The following is a 12703-nucleotide window of genomic DNA, read 5'->3' on the forward strand; positions in this document are numbered from 1 at the left end:
TTTACATCATGTCACTAGATTTTGAGACTAACCTTGTTTGCAAGCTTATCATGTGTGTAGTCTCAAGCTGAAAGAAGAATAATCCCCAAAGAAATGTATGAATCTCACTTCAAGTGGTTTCAATCTACATGTGGTATCTTTGCCCTCATTAATTCCATATCATTCAATTCATTTGAACCTATCTCCATGCATAATATAGATTAATATCATGATCTTGTCTTAATTGACTAGTTGTGCATATGCTTTGCCTTCCACCATATGTATGCACACACTTAGGGGGGAGCTTAGTCTATGTTATGTGAGTTTCATGTCCATGATCTTGCTTGCCTTCCACATCCAAAAGATCATGATCTATGAAACTCTCCCTTGTGCATTTTGATGTCTTCCTTTTCAATGTTTGATTCTAAAGGGGGAGAATTTTAACAATGAAAGCAAGTATACCTTAAGGGGGATCGGCTCTTAATGGATAGCATGAAAAACAGCAAGAACCTCAAGTGCATATTATTCATATCACTATCTTGGGGGAGATTGCAAGAATTTGGTCCAAGAAAGGGACAAAAGTGGCATTGGAATGAGGGGAGTCTCACATCCATTATGACCACACAAAGAGGATTTTTTTTCTTTTCTTTTTCTTCTTTTTGACATGAGGTCGCCACCATTTCCACTACCGAAAATGGAAATACAGAATATTTAGCCAAGCCAGGAAAGACCCGTAGGGAGACAGAGAGGCCTAGTAGGAAGACTACTATGATTCAAACCAGCACCTACAAGGGAAGGACTTAGGATTCCTAGGTAAAGGTTCAGAAGTTCAGCAAAAACAGAACAACCAATAAAGGAAACAAATAAAACAACCAAACGTGCACAAGGGAAACATCTCCCCGACCGCCAGCGAACTCTTAGGGTATCCAAATCGTCTGCTTCATGTTCAGCGTCGCCCTCAGAGTCTGTGACACCTTCAGGTGGGAGAAGAGCTAGCACCCGTGGTGGAGGCGGGGGCTTCGTCAGCAGGCTGCAAGCAACCTCCATCACCACCCTGAACCCCTCTAAGATCTTGCTTTGGAACTCTTGATTGTACAGACCTGCCTAGAAAGACATAAAGGAACAAGCATACATAATAGGGAACATATCTGGTGCAAACTACAACTTCATAAAAACTCGTGCAAACCATGGCAAAAAAGTCGTCTAAATTCACCAAAATAATCTGGCATGTAGATGATATGATGATATACAATGTTGTAAAATATCTTGTCCAAACTCGACTTCGTTTGTGAGATATAAAAATAACAAATTTCAAGCCAGAAAGCTATCCAGATGATTTGTTAGAAATTTGTTATTTTTATATCTCACAAACAAAATTGAGTTTTGACAAAATATTTTACAAGGTTGTGTACCATCATATTATCTACTTGTGTGATTTTTTGGTGAATTTAGATGACTTTTTTGCCGTGGTTTGCACGGGTTTTCACGAAAGCTGTGGTTTGCACTGGATACGTTCCCTACATAATAATATCAATAGGACTTCTTGGAGGTTTTTTGTCAAAACAGGCTTTGTTTCTGCACTTCCATATAGCCCAGCAAATGGCAGCGAGACCAAACGTATGAACCTGTTCACCCCCGGGTAACCAGATTTTAACCCAAGACTTAAATTGGAGAATGTTGTTTGGTATATTATCTGCACCAAGACTACGACCAATGATGCTGAAAGGACCTCGGATGTCGCCTAGAGGGGGTGAGTGAATAGGCGTTTCAACAAATTCTACAATTTCCAACACTTAACTAGTCAAGCAGACCGATCTGACCGGTCTAACACTTAGACTGCTGAGCAAACTAGGCAACCAGTCAGACAGGATGGTGTGACCAATCAGACCGGTCACAAAGGAGAACCTGCACAAATCAGAGTTATTTTCCCTCCTCGATCTCTAGCATAGATACAATTTGTATTAAAGCTTCTGTAGGTGATATCAAGTATATTTCAAGTCCCTGCACACACATAAACAACACACCAAAGTAGATCGACGCGGAATTATAAATAAAATGCTAGAGCACAAGTTGTGAGGCAAACCACAAAGGAGACATGAGTATTTGTTTCCTAATGTTCATATTCATCTTTGTGAATTCTACATCTTCATTGAGGAACTTGTTGGTTGTGAGTCTCTTTCAACTTGATCCCTTGAGTTGGATCTCTTTCTACCACTCCTCATTTTCACTATCTTGATTCTTGCAACCACTCCGCACAGACTTGCCGCTGCTCACCACAATGTCTGGAGCTAGCCGGCGACGCCTAGCCATCTAGGAGGCTCACCTCCAAGAGTAACTAATGCAAATTCAAAGATTTGACGGAACCTATTGACACCGTTTTTCGGCGTGTGTCAAACTATTGAACAAGCGGCCGATGATGAGCGGGATGACGCTGGATCAGGAGGAGAGGAGAGCATACTGGGCTATTGGGCTGGAGAAGGCATTGCAGCCGTTGGAACTATGGAAGGAGCTAGTGGAGCTACGTCAGCAAGTTATATTTTAGATTTTGTTTGGTTTAATTATGCAAGTTTGTTTCTTGTTTCACAAGTTGTAGTCTTGCCGTATCAACAAGGGAGGTTAGGGTTAGGCTATAAATAGCTGACCTCCGACATTTGTAAACTTTGATCAACCACATCCAAACACAAACTTTACATTCAAATGCATCTACCTATCCGCACGGCGACTTCGCCCTAGTTGCAGTAGATTTTCTCTTTACGAGTTCTTCTCAATAGGTATGTTCCATCGCTTGTTGAAAAGTTCCGAGTAGAGTTGCGTAGATGTGCTCAGGTTGACGACGCATCGCTTCTTCCTCCATCTACGGCGATTAAAGTTATCGAGCACGCTAGATCCGTCCGGCGAGGTTTAGCTGTTCACCAGTTACCGAGCACATTAGATCTGTCTGGCAAGGTCTAACTGTTCACCAGTTATTGAGCTCTACAGACCTTCTCTACGATGTTTGGTATGCTCACCAAATTATCGGTAGAATTTGGTGATCTGTTAGATTAATTTGATCTGTTAGTCTAGCTTTTCGTTGCTTTTACCACCAAGTTATGGATGTACGCTTAGATCTTGCTAGGTTGGCTTGTTAATTCTAGTTTGTTTTTAAGTTTCTATCACAAGTTATCTAGCTTGGATCTGTTCACTATCAGCTCTTACCGTGTCGATCTTGACCATAGTCGATCGGAATTGGATCTAGGTGTTGTCTGTAGGTTGCGTCACCACAAACGTGGCTTGCCTCCCCACGAATCGGCTGTACGATGGCCGATCCTAGCATGCCCATCGTTATCGGCTGGCTAGCCGATAGCCCCCAAAATTTAATGACTACCTAACTTGTCAATTGCATTTCAAATTGACTAGCACACCGAGCGCACCGATTGGGTTTGGTACGATGGAGCAAAGCAGATCTCCCCAACCCTAGCGTACGTTGAGCGCAGGAGTCCCTCACGGTGGGATTTTCGCGTCAACAGAATCAAGAGTGCTCAAGCTATGGTTGCTCACTGCAACTCAAAATAGAGCTCCCACAATGCTCACAAAGGGTACTCATACACTTAATCTCTCAACCCAACTAAAGATATCAAATCTAGTCAGCACAACTCACAAAGAGTGTTGGGGAGAGCTTGCTGGTCAAGAATTAGCTTCAGGAAGCACAAGAATGGCCAAGGAACCAGCAGCCCATGCAAGAGGAGGCTGAGGGGTATAAATACCCCACACTCAAAACCTAGCCGTTGAGCTTGTCTGTACAAACCATTCAAACCGCCCTAGCCAAAACTAGCTATTACACCCCTAGATCGGACCGGTCAGACTGGTTTTCTAGACCGGTCAGACTGGTCCCCTTCTGAAATATAGCCATTAGGGAGGATACCTGGAAACTCCGAGTAGGGGTCCGGATACTGCGGACAAAAGTTCGGACACCCGATCCCCCAGCCCGGATACTCCAGGTGTATGTCTAGATACTTCGAACAAATGTTCGGACACCCGATCCCCCTAAACCGGTTAGACCGGCCCCCTGACCAGTTAGACCAGTCAAGGCTAGAGGAGCCCAAACCCAAGTTAAGATGCTTCACTTGGTCCACCAAGTTAACACTTGATCATCCAAGTAGCACAAAGTTAGTTCACATTGGTTTTTCTCTTAGGATCCTCACTTGAGTGACCTATGAGCACTTTTGATCATGTCAACCAACCAATGTTGCATCTCTCTTGATAGTACGATATACCTATACTAAAGATTAAATAAAAAAACTTCTTCAACCACTTGAGCTCTGAAACACTTTAGCTTGGCCATACTTTGACTTTATCGACCTTGGGATTTCAATGTTGCATAATCTTCTCTTAAGCAAATCCATACTTGAGCTAGTGAATTAGATTTCCCATCACATTTGCAAAACTTTGCTTGGAACTTAGAGTCACTCCACAAAGTATTTGATGTATTGCATTACTTCTCTCAACAAGGCTTAGATATGATACTTCAAAAATCCCACAGATACTAGCTAGTTCACCCTAACAAATTCACACATGCTGAGCCGTTGCTTCACCAAAGCTTTACTTAGTCCCTCGTACTAGTCATCTCGGTTGATTTCTTCACCACTTATCTTCACATCATTGAGTTAAGCTTTGCACATCAACAATGAATTCCACTTTTCATTCTCACATATTTGATTGCTTGATCTCGATTCAGAAATGTACTCCAAGCATTGCAAGCTTCCAATGACAAGACCAATATGTAGCTCATATGCGTATGTCATTCCATTTTGACTCCATGAAGTCTTGCAATCATACTTTCAACAATTCATATCTCAAATGTGCCAAGCCATGACTAGAAACCATTCGATGTTAATGCATGAACATTTGTTTCCTATTTTTCTTCACAACATGCTTGACTTTTAACAATAGTTTCCTTTTATTATTGGTTTCTTCAGTACATGAGCCAATGACAATAATTCTTTTACAAAGGAATCCCTGCTCATGATATCTTTAACAAAAATATTAGTTCTATAATCTGTTGTCATTCAATTCACCAAAATCCATTAGGGGCCTAAATGCACTTTCAGATGCCCTAGGCGATTTTCATCACTGGGCATTGGAAAAACAAATGTTCCACCGTTTCCACTTGTGAACAAAAATGGCCTATTGGGTCTCCGACCCACTTTCTCTTGATCATATTGTCCTTTGTTAGGATGGCATTTTGTTCAAGAAGCCAAGTAAAGATCGTAAGGGATTTTGCCTTCCAGATATGTTTGTAACTAACCCCGCATCGTTTCGGGTAATGTGCTCATACACTGCCAACCATCTCCAATGAATCACATCTGGAGAAGCAACAAAAGGGTATGCATAACCCTATCAACCAGAATCATCCACTTGTCAAACAAGAGATCAGGCAACCATCTTTTGAAGGTCAGCTGACCTTGGATGGATACAAACTCTCTCTCTCAGTAATATTTTGCTCATTGCAAAGGTCAAATAGAAGAGGGAACTGAAGGCAAAGCAGTTGTTCATCTAGCCAAAGGTCTATCCACAACAGGGCTATCTATCCATTTTTAACCTCCACTCTCTTACCTCTGAGATAGATATGTTTTATTTTCAGTATATCCATCCAAATATTCCAGCTTCCACCACCATTTACCTTAAATATTTTCTTGCCAAATATTTGGCATTAACTAAGTCTTGCCAAAGGCCCTCCTCATGTTCCAACTTCCACCACCATTTACAAAGTAGGCTTTTGTTCATTTTTTTAATGTCTTTAATGCCCAAGCCACCTTTCTTCTTGCTTTTACACACAAAGAGGATTTGCATCTCATATGGTAAGAACAAGGTATGATCATCTCCATCTTTTCATTTGGTATCCTTGCATATTTGAATTAGCATAGGTTCTTGCTCTTGCATTGCATCCAAGCAAGTAGGTTCTTTCAATTTATAGTTTTCTCTCTTTCTTTGGTTGTGTTGTCATCAATCAAACAAAAAGGGGAGATTGTAATGAAAACTATGTCATTCTCACGCGTTGCTGCGAGAATTGAGAGAGCTTTTTGATAAATTATAATAGAAAATAAAATAATTTTTTGAATTAAATGCTATGGAGAGCATGTATTCAGATAAATAAGCACTTAGATCGAGTTTTCTAAAAACAATAAAATGATAGATTATTTGAATAAAGAAAATCTTGTATAAATGGTGCATTTGTAGGGATTACATTGAAAGTCGTATGAGATATCTTTTGGATGAAAAATAATAGATTTTTGAGTTATTCTTTGGTTAGAGAAGAAAGAAACGAATATGACATGCATTTCATAGATTTAAGATGGGATGGTTACAATAATGAATGTGATGTGACTGATTCAGATAATAGAGAAATAGTAATAAATTCTTATGGATCCCAATAGTGATGCACATGTTGACTTGGCTAAATGAAGTAATTATATATATTTTAATTACTTTTATAAATGAATAAGCTATTATAAATTAATGCTAGTGGATTGCATAATATGTTGATGTGGATAATAAAATGCTAGCGTAGTGGGTTTAAGTTGCATGTGATAGTGCATTGCTGAGCTGCACAGTTTGCATGTTGAGAGAAATCTCTAGTTGAGACCAACTATATAGGTTTTATAGATAACCCATAAGTTATTATTTGTAACTAGGTCCGTGCCTGTGCTTTGCTACGGACAGCAATAAAAATTCACAATAATTCACAAAGCACGGACAACAGTTATATTTTCAGATTCATTGATATCTACACGCAAACTTTCATATAATACTTATCCTTTCTTAGCCTTATATAACTCACGACGCGTTTTGTTATGCTATTCAGGGAAAAACAAGTTCTGTTGACTGTGAGGCTATTATAAGTTGTATACCACTGTCTGTTGTTGTACAAGCAGTAATTACAAGACTTACTACTATTGTACTGGCAACAAAATGAGTGAATAAGCTATACACAGAGACTTACTACTATTGTACTGGCAACAAAATGAGTGAATAAGCTGTACATAGACACTACTACCTCACTCCACAAACATCTGGACAAACATCTGGACACTACTTCCTGGGGTGCTCTTTCAACCGGCTGCTCAACTACAGCGGTTGCGAGTCTGCGACCCGCTCGCCAACGCCGGCGCCGCGCCGCACAACGCCTCGCCCTGCTCCGTGCTCGCCGGGCTCGACCCGGCCAACGGCACGTCCGAACCTTCCTCCTCGACCTCAACGCACCCTTTGCCGCCCTCGTTGACGTGCCGGCACCAAGGAGGTTCGCCGAGCCAAGGCGCTGTGCTGCGAGACCCTCGCCGTCGGCGACTACTGCAGCCAGCAGGACGATGACGGCAAGAATCCGTACACCCTGTGTGATGACCCCGGCAAGCACTTCTACTGAGACTGATTTAAAGCTCATGAACCCTCGTGGTTATATGGAATAGAAATGTTGCATCTTCTGTGAACATAGATGTACAGGATGAGTCTAGTATGCAGACTTACGAGAACATCAGGATCCCATGCAGAGCCAAGCATGCCCATCGGAGGACCTAGAAAGCTCTCACAAACCTCACGTATACGAGATTCATCTACTTCTCTGCATATAGGGAAGAAAAAACATGAAAGAGATTTCATTAAAACCTAAAGTGTCAACAAATAATTTTCATCAGACAGAAATTCACATATTTTTTCAATCAATTCAATGGATAGAGCTGAGGCTCACAAAAGCAATGCTACAAGTTCAGAATAATCTGGTATAGACGACTAACCTTGCCAAAAAACGTATGTAGGACAGTAGTCATTGTTGGTACTCCACTACTCTCTTTTTTTTTTTTGAGATCGGTACTCCACTACTCCTGTGGTGATTACAATGCTAAAGAAGCCGCCAGCTGGGTCTCCAAATGGGCACGTGTCTGCAAATCATCTGTAACCCTGAAACAGAAATTCCCACATCAGTTGGTTTAGAGCGAACTGATACGTTTCAAGTGGTCATAATACTAAAGCAATCAAAGGTGCATGATGACCTGCTCCAAATAGGCTTTCTAGCCTTGAACTTGCCTATATCAATCTGCAACTTGCCTAGCTCTCCATCTTAGGGTAACTAAATGAGCTAGCAAGCAAAATTTAATCAGCGTGAAGCAACTTGAGAAGGCAGAAGAATTCGAGGGATTAAAGATATCTTTTTCCCTGAACTCTTGGATTTTGTAACCACTAAGATGGTGTTGCTTTGCTATGTTGGTCTCCAGAAATTGGGAGGGGCAAGATTTAGCATGACTTATTGCACCACCCTTTGATTTTTCGCCAAGGTTACATTTTGTGAGAGCATTTTGTTCCATGACTGAAGATTTACATTGTCCATCAGCTGTTGGGTTGAGCCGTAGCTAGCATAAAAATGTTGGAATGATCTCTTTCCTAATAGGCCCAACGGCCTATTAGGCCCTTAATCCGCGCCCTGATCGGGGGCGCCCAACCCTTAATGGTTGGTGGGCCCCCGCTGTACAGCGCTAAATAAAAGGGGATGAGGGGCCGGGGCACTGGACATGAGGTTCGTCGCGCCGCCAGCACCCTCACCCACATCCCTAAACCCTAGCCGATCTAGAGGAGCGCTGGAGCAGCGGGAAGCCTCACCACCACCGCCATCGACGCTGATCCACCGGCGTCGTTGCCATCGCCCTCGACTTCGACGCTACGCTCACGACGCCACTGCACCGCTCGTCACTGCCCTAGAGCAGATCATCATCAGCGAACCAGAGATGGCCGCCGGATCGAGTTCAATCACTGGTGGTGATGGTCTCTCTCTCTACTCCCTCACTGTGTTCATTCTTTTACCGTTTATGCAATAGATCTAGGGACTCTTGCACTTGATGTAAAGAAAAGAAGAGAAATCCTACACGATTCGTGCACTGTGTGATCCTAGAGGTCTATCAATGGTATCAGTTGCCTACACACGTGTAGATCGAGGTCGGGAAAGAAAGATTTGAGTGCGAATCGAAAGCAAATCAAAAGAAAAGATCGATTTCGAATTAAATTGAACAGCAAACCCTAACCCTAGAGCAAAGGGCGGTGGGTACTCTCCTGCACCGCCCCACAGCCGGCCGCCCTCGTGCGGAACAGACCCGCGCAGCCTGTTTCGTCGGGGCGCGGCACAGTATGCTCCGCCGCTCGCCGCCGGGACGCCGGGGCGCACGCGCGCGGGCTCGAAAGCGAGGCGCCATCCATGGCGAGCTCGACGGCGGCGTGCTCACCCACCGGCGAGCGCGCGCGCCGGCGAGCAAGCCGCTGTGGCGCCGCCCTGCCCGCTCCGCCCGGCCACCATGGCCAGTGGCCGTCGCCTCCGTTTCGTGGAGAGAGAAGACGGGGAGGGAGAGAATGAACCCTAGGGTTCGGGGATCGCCGCCGTCGCCGGTTTTGTTCACGCGACGCGCACGGGCGGCCGTCGGATTCAGATCCGACGGTGAAGGGGCGACGCGGCGGTGACGGGCCAGTTTTGGCCCAAGAGGGGTGCGGCGCCGGGCCGGTTTGGCGGCCTGGCCATCGGCTGTTGGACCGAAGGCCCGAGCGCCGCGCGCGTCGAGCGAGCTGGGCCGATTTCGTGCCTGGGCCGCGTCAACAGTGAAAGCTTTAAATTGTTTTTCTATTTTCCAGAAGCATTTTTAATAGTAGTTTTTGAATAGTTTTGATTATAGTTTGATCTCTATTCAATTTTGCACCAACGTGTTTATTGTTTAGAGATAAAAGTTTATAGTTTTGCTTCTGGAAATAGAAATTCCTACATGTTTCCGCTGCTAAGTTTATATAGTTGCTTTTATACTTTAATTCGAACCAACGAGACAATTAAAGTTTAAGAGCATGGTTAAAAGGTTATTTTTTAGGATTATGGTATTGTTAATTTTCTGACCAACGTTGTTAATTACAATACTGTAATTTAATAGTTTTTTGTGCATTTATTTCTATTTCTGCCCAACGGTGATATAGATTTAATTGCATAAACAGTTGTATGTTCTTTTTGACCAACGTTGGAATTATTACATACAAATGTTGTTATTATGTTCTCACTATTTTTTGAAATTTTCAGCGGGGATGAACTTGATGGGATTCATCAGTCACATCCCGACTCTAAAAGGAGACAACTATGGCGAATGGATCAAGAAGGTTGATCTTGCTTTCGTCTGTGGAGAGGTGGATGAGATGATCACCACTCCAAAGCCCACTGAGCCAGAGGCTCCAGTGAGAGGGGAATCTTACACTGATGCTGAGTAGCAGAAAAAGCAAAGGGACTATGCTCCCTTAAAGATGGCTTATGATCTCGAAAAGACAAAGTGGAATAACGCCAACAAGAAATGTGTGGCAGTTATAAAGAACACAATTGATCCTAACATTTTGGGTTCAATTGGAGAGTGTGATTCAGCTGCAGAATACCTTGCAAAGATAAAGAATCGGCTTACTGGTTCTTCAAAGACTTATGACACACAGATCATAGAGCAGTTAGTCACAAAGAGGTACTATGGCAATGCCGGTACGATAAGAGATCATATCATGGAGATGTGTGCTTTGAACTCCAAGCTCAAACCAATGGACTTGGATCTCAAAGAAGAGTTTATGGTGCACTTGGTTTTCACTTCTCTGCCAAAAGAGTTTGCAACTTTTGTTGTAAACTATAACTCACAGCCAGAGAAGTGGAACATGGAAAAGGCAATTGCCATGTGTGCACAAGAGGAAAATAGACTCAAGAAACAGAATGGTGGGTCTGTCAATTTTGTGCATAATAACAAGAAACGGCCTTTCCATGCTGCTTCTTCCTCTAAAGCTAAAGACAAAGCCCCTATGCCACAGAAGTATCAGCAACAGCGTCAGCAACAGCGCCCTCCAGCACAAGATGAGTGCTTCCACTATTTTGACAAGGGGCATCGTAAAGCAGATTGTCCCGCATACTTAAAGATGGTAATGGCAAAGAATGGTGAGAATGTAATTTCATTTGTTAATGAATCCCTGTATATACAGTTTTCTAAATCTACTTGGTGGATTGATTCTGGTGCAACTGTGCATGTTGCAAATTCTTTACAGGGATTCCGTTCGACAAGGACTACGCAAAGAAGCGAAAGACACATTAAAGTCGCGAACGGAGTACAAGCAGATGTGGAAGCTGTTGGCGATGTCTCCCTCGAGCTAGTTAATGGTTCCATGCTTGTATTAAAAGATATTTTATTTGTCCCTTTGCTTCAAAGAAACTTGATCAGTGTATCACGCTTAGACACAGATGGTTTTGGTTGTCATTTTGTAAATGGCAAATGTGAACTATGGTTTGATAATAATTGTATTGGTGATGCCTTCCTTTACAATGATCTTTATTTATTATCTATGCGTGATAAAGTGCATTCTGTATGTGATGTGAATGTAAATGAATCCTTGTCAGGGAAAGAAACAAAGAAAAGAAAGAGAACTCAAGATACTTCATCGAAATTATGGCACTGTCGTTTAGGCCATATTTCGAGGGGGAGAATTGAAAGATTAGTGAAGAGTGAAATTCTTCCTCAGCTAGAGTTCTCTGATCTTGAACAATGCGTCGAATGTATTAAAGGAAAATTTGTGAAGCAAATTAAAAAGGGTGCCAAACGAAGTGCAGGAACATTAGAAATAATCCACACTGATATATGTGGACCGTTTCCTGTGAAAAGTGTGGATGGCTATGATTCGTTCATAACATTCACAGACGATTACTCCCGTTATGGTTATATTTATCCAATTAAAGAAAGATCTGAGGTATTGGATAAATTTAAAATATTCAAAGCCGAGGTTGAAAATCAGCTTGACAAAAGAATTAAAATAGTAAGATCAGACCGTGGAGGGGAGTACTATGGTCGACATAGCCCTTATGGACAAGTTCCTGAACCTTTTGTGAGGTTTTTGCAGGAAAATGGTATAGTTGCCCAATACTCTACACCGGGGGAGCCTCGGCAAAATGGAGTAGCTGAAAGGCGCAACCGTACACTAATGGATATGGTGCGCAGTATGATGAGTTATTCCACATTGCCATTGAGTCTAGTGGATGGAGGCGTTAAAAACCGCCATCCATATTCTCAACAGAGTGCCAAGCAAATCGGTGCCCAAAACGCCGTATGAGCTATGGACATGAAGAGAACCCTCACTGACTCACCTACGGGTCTAGGGGAGCCCAGCTGAGGCTAAAGTGTTTAATCCAAATATTGGAAAACTGGATCCCAAAACTGTAAGCTGCCATTTCATAGGCTATCCTGAAAAGTCAAAAGGTTTTCGTTTCTACTGCCCAGACAAACATACAAAGTTTGTAGAAACGAGACATGCCATCTTTCTAGAAAGTGAAATGATCAGGGGGAGCATGGTACCTAGAGAAATTGACCTTGAGGAGAAGCAGGTGTATGTGCCTACTCCTATGATTCAAGAGCCATTTTTCTCACTACCTGTTGATGATGCACCAAAAGTTCCTGAAATAGTGACATCAGTACCTTCTTCGGTTATTGCTGCACCAACTATTCCAGATATTTCGGTGTCAACACCTGTCGCAACTCCACCCATACCAACAGTGAGCGAAGGTTTGGAACCTGTCATCCAGGAACCGCCTGAACCCGCGGTTGGACATGAGGAGGAGGTGCAACAGCCCCCTATGGAAAATGTACCAGAAGTTGTGGCACACAATGTGCCACAAGCAGTGGCCCTTAGAAGGTCACAAAGAGAAAGAAGGTCGGCTATT

This window comes from Panicum virgatum, chromosome 7K, assembly GCF_016808335.1.
Source record: "Panicum virgatum strain AP13 chromosome 7K, P.virgatum_v5, whole genome shotgun sequence".
NCBI lineage: Eukaryota > Viridiplantae > Streptophyta > Magnoliopsida > Poales > Poaceae > Panicum > Panicum virgatum.